Source organism: Mesoplodon bidens (assembly GCF_964165515.1).
Source record: "Mesoplodon bidens genome assembly, chromosome: 1".
Taxonomy (NCBI): domain Eukaryota; kingdom Metazoa; phylum Chordata; class Mammalia; order Artiodactyla; family Ziphiidae; genus Mesoplodon; species Mesoplodon bidens.
The window spans coordinates 93,286,452-93,304,267 of record NC_138176.1 but is presented as its reverse complement, the minus strand read 5'-3'; the positions used below and the strand labels follow the sequence as shown (position 1 = coordinate 93,304,267).

The following is a 17,816-nucleotide window of genomic DNA, read 5'->3' as shown; positions in this document are numbered from 1 at the left end:
AGTGAAGATAAGAAAGAGAAGACTGAACAGCTTTTCATACAGTTGACATGCAGAGGCCTGCTGTAAGTACCTAGATACCCAGCAGTAATCAGTTCTCCTCACCATCCCTCCCTGGCCAGTTTCCAGACATGAAGGAAACAACCCCTTCAAAAGATTATGTCAAAGACAGACACAAAAAGAAAGGGAGGAAAGGAGGGAGGGAGGGAGAGAGGGAGGAAGGAAGGAAGGAAGGAAGGAAGGGAGGGAGGGAGGAAGTCACAATGTCCACCCAATCCTGCACGTTCCAGAATTCTTCAGAGTACAGATGACCCTTGAAAAACACAGGTTTGAAATGCATGGGCCCACTTATATACGGATTTTTTAAAGTAGTAAATACTGCAGTATAACACGATCCACAGTTGGTTCAAACCACAGATCCAGAACTGCTGATACGGAGGAAGTGGAGACATATAGGGAGCACCAACTTTAAGTCATACATAGACTTTTTCTTTTTTTTTTTGAAAAGTCCATTCATAAAACTTTTATTCCACTTACATGAACTTAATACACGTGTTCTTAACAATTATGCTTGGATTGTTCATGAAAATCTCATAAGACATTAAACAAAGCTAGCCATCATCTCAAGTTATTTCCCTGTTAACTATTTTTGCAGCACATGCATGTTAGGCAAGTATCAAAAACAAAACCAAAACCTAAAAAATGTTAAATACATGGGTTTTTTGTTTTACTGCTGTGCTTGATATACATGAAGTAATGAATAACAAGCAATTCATTTTTACTGCATCTTGTACATTTGTTCTTAGGTTGCCTAAAACATTTAAATACAAATAAAATGAGTGTAGCAAAAATAATGAAAGCAAACAGCTGGTAACTTTACAAATAATGGAATGTGAACCGTTTCTGCCCTTATCCAGAGTAAATTGGGTCACAACTAAAGGAACACTTCTGTAGCTGTAGTCAGTGTTGTGCACATTGAGACTGAGTATTCCACAGATAACACATGGTTTAACATGTAATATCCATGGGATATCTATTTCTACTATAGCCTTGTAAGTGCTCCAAACCTTAAAGTACCCACAGCTATACCTGTGACTGTAACCAATTATCCCTTTTATTCCCCACCAGGACAAACCAATACGTAGGCAGTTTTCTTTGCTTAGACATGGAAGCAGTTTTAACACTGGCCCTTGTGAAGCCACAATGTACTGAAAGTACTATGCCAAACATTTATAACTTGTATAAAAATTCCACATCCCCATATTGGCCACCTCAAGATGGAAACAGATAACTCCCTAAATGTTAACTGGCTCTACTCCCTTAATATTAAACATAAAAACCACATGGGAAATATAGAAATTCAAATAGAAGTAACATAAGCCTGTCATAAATCGTAAACAAAAACTATTTGTGGGACAGCATGGATGACAAACGGTCTACTGTGTCAATTTTAGAACGAGGCAGATGAAAGTTGGAAGGCCGGTTAATTTTCCTCTCCTTCTCCTGCTTCAGCTTTGTCTCCTTGGGTATCCAATGTCCACAATGTCAAGGTGTCTCTCAGTAACTGCATTATTAGTGTGCTGTCTTTGTATGACTCTTCACTTAATGTATCAAGTTCAGCAATGGCTTCATCAAATGCTGTCTTTGCAAGAGAGCAGGCTTTCTCAGGGGAGTTCAGAATCTCATAATAGAACACAGAGAAGTTAAGGGCCAGACCCAATCTGATAGGATGTGTTGGCTGCATTTCCTTTTTGCTGATTTCAAAAGCATCTTGGTATGCTTCCTGTGGCTGATCCACAATCCCGTTCGTGTCATCACCAGCAACAACCTCAGCCAAATAACGGTAGTAGCCTCCTTTCATTTTCAAATAGAAGACTTTGCTCTCTGCTTGTGAAGCACTGGGGATCAAGAACTTTTCCAAGTGAGACAGTACATCATTGCAGAGACCTCTTAGCTCGGTCTCAATTTTCTCTGTCTTCTCCAGCCATCTGCTGTTTTTTGTCAGCACCTTCCGTCTTTTTCTCAGTACTTGAGACGACCCTCCAAGATGACCTACGGGCTCCTACAACATTTTTATAAGCAACTGAGAGAAGATTCCTCTCCTCATTGGATAATTCAGCTCCTTGCTCAGTTACAGACCTCATGCGGGATGCCATGTCATCATCTCGCTCAGCCTGCTCGGCCACTTTGGCCTTCTGCACCACTCATTTTTATCCATTACTGGGTGTTCTGGCGGGCGCTTCCGGGCCGCCTCGGCTCGCGGCCCGGTGCCCGGGCCCAGCCTACCCGCCGCGCCGCCATCCGTGTCGGGGAGAGCTGGGTGCCAGTGTCGCTGCCGCAGCACAGGGCGCAGAGGCTGCGCTGAGGAGCGAGCGGGAGAGGCAGCCATACATAGACTTTTGATTCCACCAGGAGGGTCCCCCAATTCCACCAGCCCCCTCCCGCCATTGTTGAAGGGTCAACTGTAGCATTTAACGAACCCCAGAAATTTCAAACTACTAAAATTTTTCTGGTAGTGCTACCCAGATGCATGACTGTTGCATTTTAAGCTAGACTGGGGAGAATACTTGAAGAATCCTAAATTCTAGCTCCCCTAATAATGTCCTTTGTCTATCATCCAAATTTGCCCTATGTCAGAAAGCTATTGCTTTGGCTGCTATTCAGCAGCCTATGTAAAATGAGTCCTGGTGCTTAGTCCAGTTCCAGACAACTGATGTGCAGGTCACGTATCACCTGTACTGGGGACAGCTCTGGACTCAGAGTGTCCCCCTGAGGCTTAGTAGGTGACAAGATAGGCCAGAACAAGGAGACCCAGAACCCCACAAACAGACAGAGCCCAGGAGGAAAGCTGGTGATGGAGAAGGGTCCCAAGAGGGAAGACTGGTCTGGGCGATTCAATATCTTGTTACAACAGAGTAACTGAAAGTACTGTTGGACTAGAAGAATGACTGTGTGTGTGTCTGCAGGGGTGGAGGGAACAGCAGGGCATTAGAGTCTGACAGGAGGGGACTTTTAAAAGCTAATACTTTCCCAGCCCACAGAAGAAGATCTGAGGTCCCAGGCAGCACACCAAGCCAGGGAGGGGACCATCTGAGGCCTGGTCATGGGAATGGCAAAAAACTAGTCACCAGTCATAGTGAAGTGAGCCACATCAGATCCTTTCAAGAATTAGTGATGGTAGGGACTTCCCTGGTGGTCCAGTGGTTAAGACTCTGCTTCCACTGCAGCGGGCACGGGTTCGATCCCTGTTCAGGGAACTAAGACCCCTCATGCCTCAGTGCAGCCAAAAAAAGAAAAAAGAAAAAATTAGTGACAGTATGGATAAACACATAAAACTATATATGGGAGAAAAACTCTAGTTTAGAAACTATAAGATTAGGTATCTAGTCTCATGTTTTCCCCTTACAAATTACGTGACCTTCAACAAATCACTTGACCTCTCTCAGCGTAGTTTAGCAGCTTTAAACGGAGACAATACCATCACACCTATTACACAAGGTTGTAAGGATCTGATGAAAGGACAGATGTGAAAGCAGTTTATAAACCACGGTGCTCTAGACCTGTGACACGGCTTCTTTCCTCCTTTGCTGCATATCCAAGGGATGCTCTGGACTTGCAAGAGGAACAGTGGCTGACAATGTTAGGACTTTCACCATGGTAGGAAGTGGGGAAGCACCTGGGCTGGGAAAGTATCAGGATATGTGCAGCTCTTAAAAGCCTCCTCCTGCCAGACACCAATGTCCTGCTTCACCCCACCCCACCCCCACAAACACACACTGAGAGTCATTCCTCTAGTCCAACAGTATTTTCAATTAATCTGTTGTCAAATATTTGAATACTCTATTGTAGCTGAAACTGGAGGCGTGGAGACCCCAAGGCCCAAAGATGTGCTTTCCTTGGCCTGCTGTTTGGCCTACAAAGGGTACATCTGCTCCCTCCCCCACAAAAATTAGATATATGCTCTCCATATATTTATATATTTATTTATATATTTAAATATATATATATATATATATATATATATATATATATATATATATTTAAAAATCACGAAATTCCCGTAAAAAATTTAGTTTTCTAGCTTTTCTTGAAAAACCAAAAGATCTAGCAACACTGGGCCCAAATTCCCACAAGGCAACACAAACTTTAGGGAGCATAAGAATCACAGCAAGAAATCATTAAAACATAGGCTGCAAGACCCCATCCTCAGAGTTTCTGATTCCTTAGGTCTGGGATAGGACTGAAAAAAGAGCATTTCTAACAAGTTTCAGTTGATTTTGATGCTGCTGGTCCAGAAACCATACTTTGAGAACCACTGTGCTAGATCCTTGCATGGGCTGTTCCTGTTCAATAGGGATGCACACTCCAGTTTAACATAGCCCACACCACATCCTATGGTCAGTGACACAAGTATCTGTTGTCAACTATCATGCTTACTCTCTTGTTTCTCTTACACATGCAAAGTCACTTAACTAACTTAATATGCCTGACCTCTTAAGCATTCGAGTTACTAGCAAACTCTGCTACTTGAGGGCAAGAAACCTGCCTTATACACCTCCTTCTCCCTCTCCAACCCGTCTCTCTGCCTCTCTCAAACATACACACTCACCATCCTACACAGTGTCTTACACATAGCGCTCAACTATGTTAGTTGATTTGAGTACCTGCATAAAGTCTGAATCCTTCAAGGCCTGAGCTTGAAGGACAGCAAGACTTTTAAGCTAGGAACTGGTTTAGGCCTCCTTCCCTTTGTCTATTGGATCCTGATGAAAGAGCAGGTCAATGCTGCCTCAAATGTGGAGGTGGGAGACAAAGAACAAAGATCATTACACAGGATGAAGCATAAGCTCTCCTGAGACCCACTTCTTTTTAGCTTCTCAGAATCAGCACTCAGCCCCAAATCCTCTAAAATTAGTTATCATTCAGGAATACTATCAGTTGAGCAATTCAACCAACTGCCTTCGCTAAATGGTTTCATGATCATCAACTTGAGGGCAGGGGAAGAGGCCTGGGGGATAAATCTAGATTCCCTGTAACTTTCTTTTCTATGAGCCCATTAGTGACGACTTGGAACAAATTCTGGTACACATTTTGAAATCCACCAAAATGCAGGCCAGACTCCTCCCTAGTGTCTACCCCTAACCCACACATGCTGTCTTGTAGCCTTGGCCCTAAGCCATGGTTTGTGTAAAATGGCCTCAAATTTAATTTCTACTAAGAGTTTAAATGTTTCTCTCTTCAATAATGAAATATGGGCAGTTCATTCCAGAGAGCTGTAAAGAGTGCCAGTCTTTAAGGCCAAGAAATTTTATCCTTCTTTTACAAGCTGACAGCAAATGAAAAGAGTCTGTTTCGCCAAAAGGGATACCAAGGTAATTTGTGAAGACCTGACCTCATTAAAATATTATTGAAATGTGACCAAAAAGGAAGAAACGTCTAAGTAAACTGTTGGAGGCCTATCCTATGTCAAAAAGTGGACTCAAAGCAGTATTATTATCACTTCCATTTTATGAAAAAGGGCCCTGAGACATATAACAACCTCCCCAGGATTATACAGCTGTAATCAAAGACAGAATCAAACTCACTCTCAAGCCCACAACTTCCCCATTACCAATTTATCTTCACCATCCATACGTCTTATACCAAGGGCACATCTTCCCTCTAAACTGCCTCTAAAAAGCTTAAGAACTCAGAGGCTAAAGATGGCCCAAAACTCAATACATAAAATAGAAGACCCCATGGTAATTGCTTCTTAAAACTAGAAGAGAGAAACAAAATGAGCACACAGTGAATCAGAACGAAGATATGCAAATGCATTTTTATAAGTGACAAATGATTCCCAGGCCAGAAAGGCTTTGCTTGAATGTAATAACAAATCTCAAGAAAACAGATCCCTCAGAAGGAGATTGCGAGGTAGCAGCAACGGTATAAGAGTCTGAGAAAAGTCATCAAAGCCCATCAAGCAGCCTTCAAGGATAGTCCTGGCTGGCTGGTCCAATCCTTAATAAAGGGAGATGCCCAAACCTGTCAATTTCAAGAAGCCCAAAAGCCATGACGGGAAAGACCAATAGATTTGAGCACACACAAATGAAATTAAAGGATGCCTTAAAAAAGTCAAAAGGTGAATGAACACAGAAGAGGAGGAAATATTTGAACACATGTCAGAAAAAGGGTTAATATTACTACTACTATAAACATGCTCCCTCCCCCCCAAAAATGATCAAGGACAAACAATCCAACAGAAAAAATGAACGAGAGGAAATGAATAGACAAATCATGGAACAGGAAATGCAAACATCTCAAAAACACACAGAAAAATTCTCAACTGCACCTGTAGTCAGGAAACATGCAAAACAAAACAAAGGTGCACTGTCTCTACTGACCAAAGTGCCAAAAAAACCCCCAAAACCTAAAAATATCAGTATCATTGGAACTAGTGAGGGTATAGGGAAACAGATACTGCCCCATGATTCTTGGGGATATGAAAATGCTACACAATCCTTGGAACATTATTTGGTCACGTACTGATTTAAAAATAAGTATGACCTCTGACCTCAAATCCTGCTTTGGAGAATTACATATTGAGGCATTTTAAGTGGCAAAAAACCACCTCAACATTCATCAACAGAGGAATAATTGAATAAATTCTGGACCTCCATATAAATATCGTAGTTATTGAAAAGAACAAAAATAGCATTATTTGGAAGATATCAAAAGGCAGTGGACTTGAGAGCCATGTTGCCCAAGTTCAAATTGCTGCTCCCACCAACTGTGCAACCTTGGGCAAATTAGTCACATCTCAGTTGCTTGTCTATCCACTGGGGATCACAGTACCTACCTTGTATGGTAGTTGTGGGGTAAATGAGATAAAGCATAGGGCCTGGAATCCAGCAAATGCTGGATATTCTGTTGGGGGAGCAGGGAAGAACTGTACAAATTGTATAGCATAGATATATTTTAGTTAAAAGTGTATATATGTTTTAAAGCACACTATGTATGTGTGTGTGGTGGTGAGAGGAAAGGAGAAGGTTTTAGCTCTTCCTCTGCATGTCTCTGTGTTGCAAGGAACATGTATTGCCTTTATAGGTTGGAAGACTAATCCAGTAACACTTTTTGAAAGTGGCCTGGTGAGAGTGCTAGCAGGAGTGGAGGCTACGAAAGCATAATTAAAGATGGGGAAGTGAGTCTGGAAGCTGGGAAGTTTGGTGGGTCTGGAGTACAGAGTGCGCTGTGGAGGCAGCAGGTATAGCAGGTATAAGGCTGGGGGTGGTAAAGGAAGGACTGCGTGTTCTTGGAGGAGGAGCGTGGACTTTCTCCAGATATTCATGGAAAGTTCTTTGGAAGAAAGGAATGCAAAGTATTGGCTGTACTAGGGCAGTCTGAAAGATGTACTCTGCCCGTTCACCAAAACAAAAACTTTCAGTAGCTCCCTTTTAGAGGGATAAAGTCCAGACCTACTTAGGTCTGTGAGTCTGATAGCCAGGCTTCTCATTCCACCTTTCCTCAACCTTACTGAACTACTTGTAGTTCTTAGAAGGTTCTGCTCTCTCCAGCTGACCTTTGCTCAGGCTGCAGCTTCTGCCAGCAGTGCTCCCCATACCTTTCCTTGTTCTGCCTGGCTAACTCTTCAGAGTTCAGCTCAAATAATCCTATCTCCTGAGAAGCTCACCTTGATCCCCCAAGGCTCAGTTTCCCTTCTAGGTCCTCCTACATCACCCTGGCATGAACCTAAATAGAGAACTTTTGACACTGATCTGTAATTGTCAGTTTATTGTCTGCCTCTCCAACTAAACTGCTGGTGCTTAATAGTATTCCTTGTTGATTCTTCAGTACCTAGCACAGAACACAAAACAAAGTCAGAAATCTATAAATATTTGTTAAATAAACAAATGTTTTGAAACATACAAACCATCTAACTCTTTCTCCTTTTTTGTATTCCATGTTTTCCCAAATAGTTTCTCACTTAATGCCCTATCCTATCTGTGCTAGCTGATAGGCAGAAAATCCACAACAGATCATATTACTACGAGTCTGGGTCCATGTGACAGCTATATTGCTCACTGAAAACTAATAAATTGGTATAGGGACTTTACAATCTTATACTTTCATTAACGTAAGTTCTGCCCTGGAGGAAAAAACCTCCATGTGCTGGCAAAAGCTGACATCTGAGCATTTAAAACAAAAGGGCCACAACTCTGAACTATGGTAAATTACTAAGGTAAAGGCCTCTTGGGAGGCCTTCTCTGGCTACATCTGGACCTTGAGTCATTCACTCATTCAAATATGTAATAAACCCCCACTAAATGGCAACCTTCATTCCAAGCACTGAGGATATAGCAGGGAACAAGACAGACGAGCCCTACCCACCATGGAGTCACATTCTAGTGGGGGTTAGCAGAGGGACAAATAATAAACATGCGAAAAATAAGAGAGTTTCAGGCAGTACTAAATACTGTGAAAACAATTAAGGCAATAGAGTTTCAGGCAGTACTAAATACTGTGAAAACAATTAAGCAGGATAGGAAATGATTAAAGTTGGGGAGAAGGGGTGACAGCTCTTTAGATGTGTGGTCAGGATAAAAGGCTTCTCTGAGGGATGGACATTTGAGCTGCGACCTAAGTAATGAGAATGAATCAGCCATGAGAAAATCTGGGAGCAGAGAATTCCAGGCTGGAAAAAGAGCAAATGCAAAATCTCAAAGGTAGGAATGAGCTTGCTGCATTCAAAGAAAGATAGAAAACCAATTTGGCTAGAGCATAATGAACAAGGAATGTGAGTTAAGAGCAATCAGAGGGTAGATGTACAACAGATCATAAGGGCCATGATGAGGAGCTTGGATTTTATTCTAATTGCAAGGGAAAGACATTAGGGAAGTATAGGTAGGGAAGTGATAGTCTGATTTATATTGTTAAATGGCTAATGATTGAGAATGAATTCTAGGAAGGCAAGAGTGGAAACCCAGGAGCCAGACAAGAGGCTATTGTCATGGTCTAAATGAGAGCTGCTGATGGCTTGTACCAGGATGGTAGCAGTAGACATAGTGAGAAGTGGTCCGTCAAATTTGGGATAACATTTTGGAGGTAGGATCAACAGGACTTGATCTTTGATTGGATGTTGCAGGCAAGAGAAAAAAGAAGAATCAAAGTTGTGATCCTTTGGTTCTTCTCATCAGGAATTCCTGCACCTGCTTGCCAATAAAAATTTGTGTTCTGCTGGAGAATCTCCTTTCAGTAACCATAACAAAGTCAAAGCCAGTCAAAATTTCCGCTAGTGTATGACAATATTTGAATTATGCATGCCAATTTATGACAGAGGATTCAAGAACAGTTTATTCTTCATTAAACTGAAGATTTAAGCTCCTGATTTTTTTTCTGTAATCTAAAAAGCAGCTCATTTTCTAAAGACCCAAGTTGCTTACAAAACAAAGATTTGTGTCACTTTAAGAAGTGCCATTTCCTTGCAATATTAGAGATCTATAAGCTCAGAGCTTCTATCACAGTTATCACATCTTTATTTTGCTTTATAATCTTATTGTCTCATATAAGGGCCATATTTTATATCACTGTTTTATGAATGTTAAAAGTCTTAGCAGGCCAAGTAACTTACATTACAGGAAGAAACAGAATGGCAAGCCTGATTTCCTTAGAATCAACCTCTTAATGTATTCATTCACCTTCTATGAAACTCTGGCAACAATGTGTCTTGAACTAGCTGTTTAAGGCGACAGGGCAATTCTCTTTCTCCTGAACTTAACTATTCTGATGTTTCATATATTGCCCAGTAACAGTCCTTAAGAAAATACCATTTTGAAAACAAACTACACTCATTAGTGTGTACAAATCTATGAAATATACACAAAATATTATTAGAAAAAAAACAGGTAAGATTGAATGTAATTTCATGGCTAAAAAACATAGGAAAATTCACAGTAGTATTTGTTGTGTTAATATGCACAGCACTGTTAAGGACTGAGAACGTTTAGGGGACTCAGTGAACCACATCCCTCTTCCTACCAAGTTGTGAGCCAGCTGAAAAACAGGAAAAAGAGTAGACAGCTGAGAACTGTCGCTCTTCCTGATAAAGCTGACGCTGGAGGCGAGATGGCGCCAGTGGGCCTCCCAACACTGAACCCTAGGACAAGGCAGACTTGACGCTGGGTTGCTGACTGGCAGAACAGGATTACAGAAACTCTCCCCTCCACCTACTCCAAAGACTTGTCCCTGTAAATTTTGCAGCATAAAGGAATAGACTAGAGGTCTATTCCTGATGGCAGCCTGGCCCCAAGGGTAAGACTGGCCAAAGGGCTGAGCCTTCTCATGCAGCTTCTCACTATGTAGTATCTTACTCAATGGGGAAGAGGAAAGGCTGGCCCAAGACACCAGGAATGTTAATAAAACCCCCTGCAATTTACACCACATTCCCCACATAATTTTATTCTCTTAACCTAGTAATCTCCAAACTGGAATAAATCTACCCTGGGATTCTACTTTCCAAGAGGAATACAAGCACAGATAATTTTAAGGAAATCAGTTCCATTTATTCAACTTTCACCTATTCTTTCCTAAAATTGAGCTGTCTAAAATACGACTGAGGTTGAGATTTCACAACAATTCAATTTTTCCAATTCTATTTTAAAATCAGTCTTTTCTCACTTATAAAAGACAGGCATCCTCTCACCCATCCCAGATATTACTATAACTTGCTCCCATGTGCAAAAAGCATCTAAGGCACCATACAAAGGAACAATTCTAAATATTGATGTCAATATTTAATTTAATCAATGCATTATAAGTAGCAGGAGGATTTCCTGGCTTTCCTTATCTTAAATATATTTCTATTAAGAGAAAAGCATGGTGCTAGAAATTGGGTATTTTGGTCTGTGCGGGGGTGTTCTGAGTTCAGATAATTGTAGAGCAGGGTGGCAAGAGTTACGATCATTTTTGCCTAATGCCATTTCCTCTTCCATTTCCTGATGGTGTCAAACAATACTGTTGAGATAGCAAAAAGAAATACTGAAGGAGGTTGAGCCCTATTTCATGTGGGTAACAAACCCACAGCAAAGTTTCATGCTCCAGATATCTCTCTCAGAATTCAAAAATGGAAGATATGTAGAAAACATTCTGGGAAATACCAGTTACAAGGCACATCTGCTCAGTAATGAGAGAGAACTTGGTGCCATCGTCCTGTGTCTCAACTGCATATTTCAGATGATTTCAAGGAAAAGGATGTTAAAAAAATTCCAAATTTCCTTCTAACAGATCAATGTTACATATAAAAGGAATATATATCACAGATACATTAATGTTTTGTAGTGCTTTTTGAACAATTATTCAGACTCATGGGAGAAAATATTTTCACTAGTTTTTACCTGAAGATTACTGAATATAGTAAGTCTATACTTGTTTTCTTACCCAAACACTTCTGCTTATTATTATTTGTTAACCATTTCTCACCTCATTATTCATTCCTATCTTTTATGTAATAAACTTAGATTTAGATATATAGTTTTTTATTATAAATAATGCATTGAACATCATTTATTCATCTTTTGTAAGCCCTGCACCTAATAGTCCCCCAACTTGTTTTCTTATTGTGTCCTAGCAGGAAATTACATTCATGAACTAACTGGAGAGGAGGAGCTTCATCCATTTCATTAAGAGGCATATTTCCAGTAAAATTTTAGTTCTCTTTAGTAATTATTTGGGAAAATTTGTAATGTATTTAATATTAATTATGTATTACTAATAATAATTGTAAAAATAACTCAATCCAAAAGAAATTTTTGGCATTTAGAACCTTTTGGTGGTAGAAAATTTTTTTAATTATAAACAATTTTTTGACTGCCAAAAAGAATGATAGGGTAAGCAATAAAATACGTTTGAGCATAAAATATATTTTTAAGACTTCTGTGGGGAAGTAGAATAAAAACACAAATTCAAAGAGAAAAAAGAGTAATGTAAAATTTCTGTAAATATGGATGATGGTGAGTATTCAATTTCTATGGGATTTAATTTCACTAAATGCATTTTTAAGTGATATAACCCTTTATACTTTAAAATATTCATATTTAGATTACACCAGAAATTACATCTTTTGCAACTAAGGACAAAAACTTTTACATGTGAACCTAAAAATTATTTTGGGTGGTATGTCAGTCAAAATGTATAAAGACCATTGCTTTAACCCTTTCAGCTTACCCACTGAGATCACCTTAGGACATGGTTATCCCCCTTGGGTAAGAAGTCAGCAGTCAGTTAGGGTAGTCCTGCTCCCATCTTCATAAGGCCACTTCAATACTGATTTCACCTCTTGTGGAATCTCTTGGGGCCACTGGTAAAGGGTAGGTTTTGTTCCCAGAATGCCCTGAATGGGTCAGAACAATACATCAATTAAATCAGCTCCCATGCTATTCTGTACGCAAGGCTATAATTCACAACCTGTTCTATTGCCACCTCAAATTATGTCCCACTACCTTGTTCAACATTATCAGAAGTTCTAAAAGAAGATCATATGATAACATAAAAATACTATAAAAATTAAGAGCCAAAAAGACATCCTCAATCTGATTATGACCCCTTTCCAATATGAATTTTCCAGCAAGAAATGAAAAGTTCAGACATTACATTATCTTGTTCTTCTGAATTATAGCCCAAAGTAATCAGTACCGACTTCATGTTAAAGTCCAAAATTATTAACTTCCAACTTGTTAACACTCTTGCGCTTGTGAATTAAAGTTCAAACAACAGGTTTTTTCACTCCTTGGCAGTGAGCTTAGCTCCCAAGCTTGAAGCTCCCCTTCCCCCAGAGCGCCTATCCTGTTAAGCTTACCCCAAGCCTCCCTTGTCCTGGACAGGCCCCCCTGGCATGGGCACACCCCTGTGAAACTTGTGGTATGAAGCAGCAGAGTAGAAAGCATACTTTCTGTGGGCGGCCTGGCTCCCATGAGAAAGGAGAGAGGAAGAAGGTGGGCTGCACACGCCAAACTTACACATCAGGAAACTTGTTAGAAGCGCTGGAATGAGGTATCAAGTGTTATGTTAGTGGCACCCCCTCCATACTTTAAGAAACATCTGATGTGGGAAAGAAGTGTTTTCCCCTAAAATAGAGAAATAGAACAGAATTACAAGAAACAGTCTATCTTATTTAAGAAATATTTATTGAGCTCAAATTTCTAAGCTACATTTGCTGAGAGATTCCTAAGTGAATCAGAGCTGGATGCTGCCTAACAACCAACCACTAACATTTGTAACATAGTCATATATGTCAATGCCATATATTTTAGGTTTCTGTTACAGCAGTGCCCTACTTCCAGTACCAATTTTTGTATTAGTATCGATCAGGCTTTACCAAACAACCACAAATATCTCAGTGACTTAGAACAGCAGAAATGTATTTCTCACTCATACAACCATGTGTATTAGTTAAGGATTCTTTTCCACTTTGCCCTGACCCTAGGACCCTGGCTGATGGAAGCAGCCACCATGTGGAACATTGTTGGGGTGGTAGATTAAATAAGGCCACAAATCCTTTGTCACTCTTCTCCCCAATCCCCATGAAGAGGTGGAGTTTATTTACCCTCCCCTTCAAACTGAGTTGGCCATGTGACTGCTTTAACCAATAGAATGCGTTATTTCCAAGCCTAAGTCTTACAAACACCTGGAAGCTTTTGCTTTTGCGGTTTGAAGAATCCTGAGCCACCAGGTAAGAAGTCAGGCTACTCTGCAGGAGAAGCCATTTAAGCTGAGGCCCTGGAATAACACTGGAAAAAGAAAGGCTCAGCCATTCTAGCATCCCCATCGAGCCTCCAGATTACTCCAGTCCAACAATACCTGGCTGGAACCACATGAGAGACACCAAGCAAGATTAGACAACTGCCCATGAGCCCATTCAACCCACAAAACCATTGACGATAATAAAATGGTTACGGTTTTAAGTCACCAAGATTTGGGATGGTTTGTTATGCAGCAATAGATAACTAAAACTTTCCGTCACTGTGCCAGAAGGAAAGAGCATGAGAAATTGTGCACGGGTTCTTAAAGCTTTTGCTCACAAGTGACACAGATCACTTCAATCACACTTCAATGGCCATGCTGAGTTGAAAGGAGGGAAATGCAAGTTGGCTACGTGAGAAAATAAATGGAAAAGAGGGCTTCCCTGGTGGTGCAGTGGTTAAGAATCCGCCTGCCAATGTAGGAGACATGGGTTCGAGCCCTGGTCTGGGAAGATCCCACATGCTGCAGAGCAACTAAGCCCATGCACCACAACTACTGAGCCTGGGCTCTAGAGCCTGCGAGCCACAAGTGCTGAAGCCTGCGTGCCTAGAGCCCGTGCTCCGCAACAAAAGAAGCCACTGTAGGGACTTTCCTGGTGGCGCAGTGGTTAGGAATCCGCCTGCCAAGGCAGGGGACACGGGTTCGAGCCCTGGTCTGGGAAGATTCCACATGCCGCAGAGCAACTAAGCCCCCACACACCACAACCACTGAGCCTACGCTCTAGAGCCCGTGCTCTGCAATAAGAAGCCACCGTAATGAGAAGTCCGTGCACCACGATGAAGAGTAGCCCCTGCTCGCTGAAACTAGAGAAAGCCCGCATGCAGCAACGAAGACCCAACTCAGACAAAAATAAATAAATAAAATAAATAAATTTATTAAAAAAAAAAAGAAATGGAAAAATTTGTTGGTTAGTACTAATACCTTCAGAGAGGGGTCAGGCCTAGAGAGGTACATCTTCCATAGAGATGACAAGTCAATCAGTAAGCAGTGGATTACATTTGTAAGAGAAAGGCAGTGAAGCCATCTGTGGATTTATGGAGGCCTTTGAGTGCCAACTGAGTTGCTGAGATAGCTGAGCACCACTGGAGATAGGTATCTGAGTAAAGGAAATAAGTATACAGGACTAGGCCCTTCATGTAGTAATGAAGGAGGGAAAGACAGAGCGGGCCACCAGTCTGAAAGTTACTACAGTATTCAAAAAATGAGTATCCTACTGGGAGAGATTTTTCCCGTGGGGACTGGAGGGGAACTCAAAAAAAAAAAAAAAAAAAAAAAAGAAGGGCTTCAAGTGTGAAGTTGAGATGTTATTTTATCAAGGATCTAAAAGAAAATGTTTAATTCTCATGGCAGAATGTTAATCACCTACCCACCATTCCCCACCCTACTTCCTTGACAACAGAACTTCAATACTGCTTAGTTCCTCTCTTCCCTCCAAACCAATCAGGAAAAAGAAAACTATGCACACATAATTCAGTTCCAAGGTAAATCCCAACTGGTCTAAGCCAGTGGTTCTTAACCAGTATCATTTCTCTAGGGAGTGTGTGTGGGATGGAGGGGAAAAGGGTTTTTTTTTTTTTTTTTTTGGTGTCACAATGCCTGGGGTTGCTACTATATTTAGTAGGAAGGCACCAGAGATGCTAAATGTCCAGCAACGCATGCCATAGTCCTGTATAAGAACTGTCAAAAGCCAGATAAACACTAACCAATCATGGTAATCCCATGCTTCTTGTCAGTCACTGTTTTAGGGACTAGCTAGCAACCCAATTCTGGTAAATAAGATATAAGGAGTGGCCAGCTATGGGTGGCCTCTGGGGTAGTTTCTTCCTGCCTGTCAATGTTGTCCCAACCATATGACACCTGGGACTGCTACAGCCATCTTCTCCCTAAAACCAGTGTCTTCCCAAGCTCCCTGTTTCCATCATTGCCACTTCCATTTCCTTTTACCAGGTCCTAAAGCAGTTTTGACTTCTCTTAACCATTAACCTTAGGATGACCACTTGAGGTTGGCTTAGGACAGTCTAATTTTACTCCTATTCTCCCAGTGTAATTAACAGTGCCCCCTTTAACTTCGGAAAGTATTCTAGATTGGAGGACTACAGACTATACATGGTCATTACCCCCAATTAAATCTTGTTCACTCTGCCTCAAGAAAATACCTCTAAAGCAGGGGCCAGCAAACTATGGCCTGTAGGCTGTTTTTGTACCTCTGGAAAGTGAAAAAAAAAAAAAAGTTTTTACATGTTTAAATGATTGAAAAAAAGTTAAGGGGACTTCCCTGGCGGTCCAGTGGTTAAGACTCCGTGCTACCAATGCAGGGAGCGTGAGTTCGATCCCTGGTTGGGGAACTAAGATCCTGCATGCTGGGCAGCACAGCCAAAATTAAAAAAAAAGTTAAAAGAATATTTCATGATATCTAAAACTGTATCAAATTAAAATTTCAGTGTCCAAAAAATAAAGTTTTATTGACACAGCCAAGCTCATTCCTTGAAGTATTGTCTATGGCTGCTTTCTCACTACAAGGCAGAGTTGAGTAATTATGACAGAGAGCACTTAAAATATTAATGTTTGGCCCTCTGAAGAAAAGCTTGCAGACCCCTGCTCTAATGCTGTCATTAGTCCTGCGTTCCCTCACTTCCCTTACTCCTTGCACCAATACGGTAGCCTACTTAACTGGTTTCCCATTCTTTTCCCCACTCCAATCTTTCATACCAATCCTAGTAGAGAACTCTCTACAGAAGAGCTGTGATCCTGTCACTTTCCCCTTCCATATCTTCAGAGGCTCCTCCAAAACCGGCAATATGAAGTCCAAGCCTATCCCCTCGATACTGAAGACTACAACCTGAAGTCTTCCAGACTGTTCTTCAGTACTTAAAGCCAAAATGGACCACTTGCTGTTTCCCTAATTAGCATACCATACGCCCCCACTGCTTGCCCACGTCTCTCCTCCATCCCATCAGTTCCTCAAGATGAAACGAAATTGTTACTCCCGTGATAAACCTTCATTCGCCACAAGGGTAGTTCACACGCGCGCGGGGGCGGGGACTAGCGACACAGAACAGACTGGGGTTGAGAGGGAGCACATCAGATGACCTGAGAGCGTGAGGTGAGGGGCTCAGAATGAGGCTTCAGAGGTGACATTTACACAGGAATTTTAAGGACTCGAGAGGCTAAAAGACTCCACAAGACCCAGGAAGATGAAAAGAAACTGTAAATAAAGCTAAATACGCGAAAAAAAGGACCACTTCATCCTATCCACTTGCCTCTCGCACCAATGAGAACGGTTCAAGGAAAAACGACACCTTTAGTACAAAATCTGAAAGAAAATTCCACAAGAGCAGCCTTGGCTAAAACCACTGGGGAATGGCGCAGACAGCACGTAGATTCCTTTTGCCAAACAATCCCTGGGCGAGCTCCGTGCGCGCTCTCCGCGCCAGGAGACTCCAGCTCCTCGCCAAAACTTCTAGGCTGTAGCTTTGCCTGCGCGCCCACGCTCCGGGCTTCCGGACAGGCGCGACGGCGCCCGGGGGAGAAAGAGACACCCCTCTTCAGTGTGCGAAAGCAGTTATAACTATGTCGCGGCCTCCCACTAGCCACCAACCCGCACCCTCGGGAAGGCGTCAGGGAGGATCCCGCCTCAGCGGCCGCCTCAGCGCACATGAAGCTCTCGGGCGGAGCCAAAGCGAAGAGGCGGGAGTTTACGGACGCGAACCCTGGCCTGGGAAGAAAAGCGATCCCTGGGCGCACGCGCACAGCGAGGGGACTGGGAGGAGCGTGTCTCCCAGAGGGCTTGCTGAGAAAAGGAGAGCGCGTGGCGCCGTGGGGCCCGCGCACGCGCCGTAGTCTCGCCCCGCCCGCGCGCGCGCGGCCGGCGCAGCGTGTTTTCTTCAGACCGCCCCCCTCTTCTACTTCAACTAGAGGCGAAGGACGAGAGCAGGGAAGTGTGGGGCGAGGTGGGCGGGGCGTCGCAGCGCGCGCGGCCTGCAAAAGGAGGGAGGGGGAGGGAGGGGGAGGGAGGGAGAGATCCAAGACAACGTTACCGCGTCAAC

At 42.2% G+C, this 17,816-nt stretch overlaps 1 long non-coding RNA gene and 1 pseudogene across 4 annotated transcripts in view; both read right to left on the bottom strand.

Annotated features, from left to right (window-relative positions):
- The window catches only part of LOC308619794, a 41,523-nt gene extending 24,116 nt beyond the window's left edge, over positions 1-17,407 (bottom strand). For 2 of the 3 annotated variants that reach the window (XR_014016227.1, XR_014016228.1), the window contains exons 1-3: positions 17,031-17,407; positions 12,987-13,094; positions 12,196-12,361 (exon numbers count right to left, since the gene is read on the bottom strand). This is a non-coding gene — a long non-coding RNA (uncharacterized lncRNA). Of the gene's footprint in view, positions 1-10,998; positions 12,362-12,986; positions 13,095-17,030 lie in introns of those variants that run through there. The other variant, XR_014016229.1, reaches the window with a different exon arrangement.
- Positions 1,383-2,578, bottom strand: LOC308607675 (14-3-3 protein zeta/delta-like; annotated as a pseudogene). Its single transcript has one exon. The product of its transcript is annotated as a 14-3-3 protein zeta/delta-like (transcript).
- Positions 17,408-17,816: the final 409 nt, after the last annotated feature.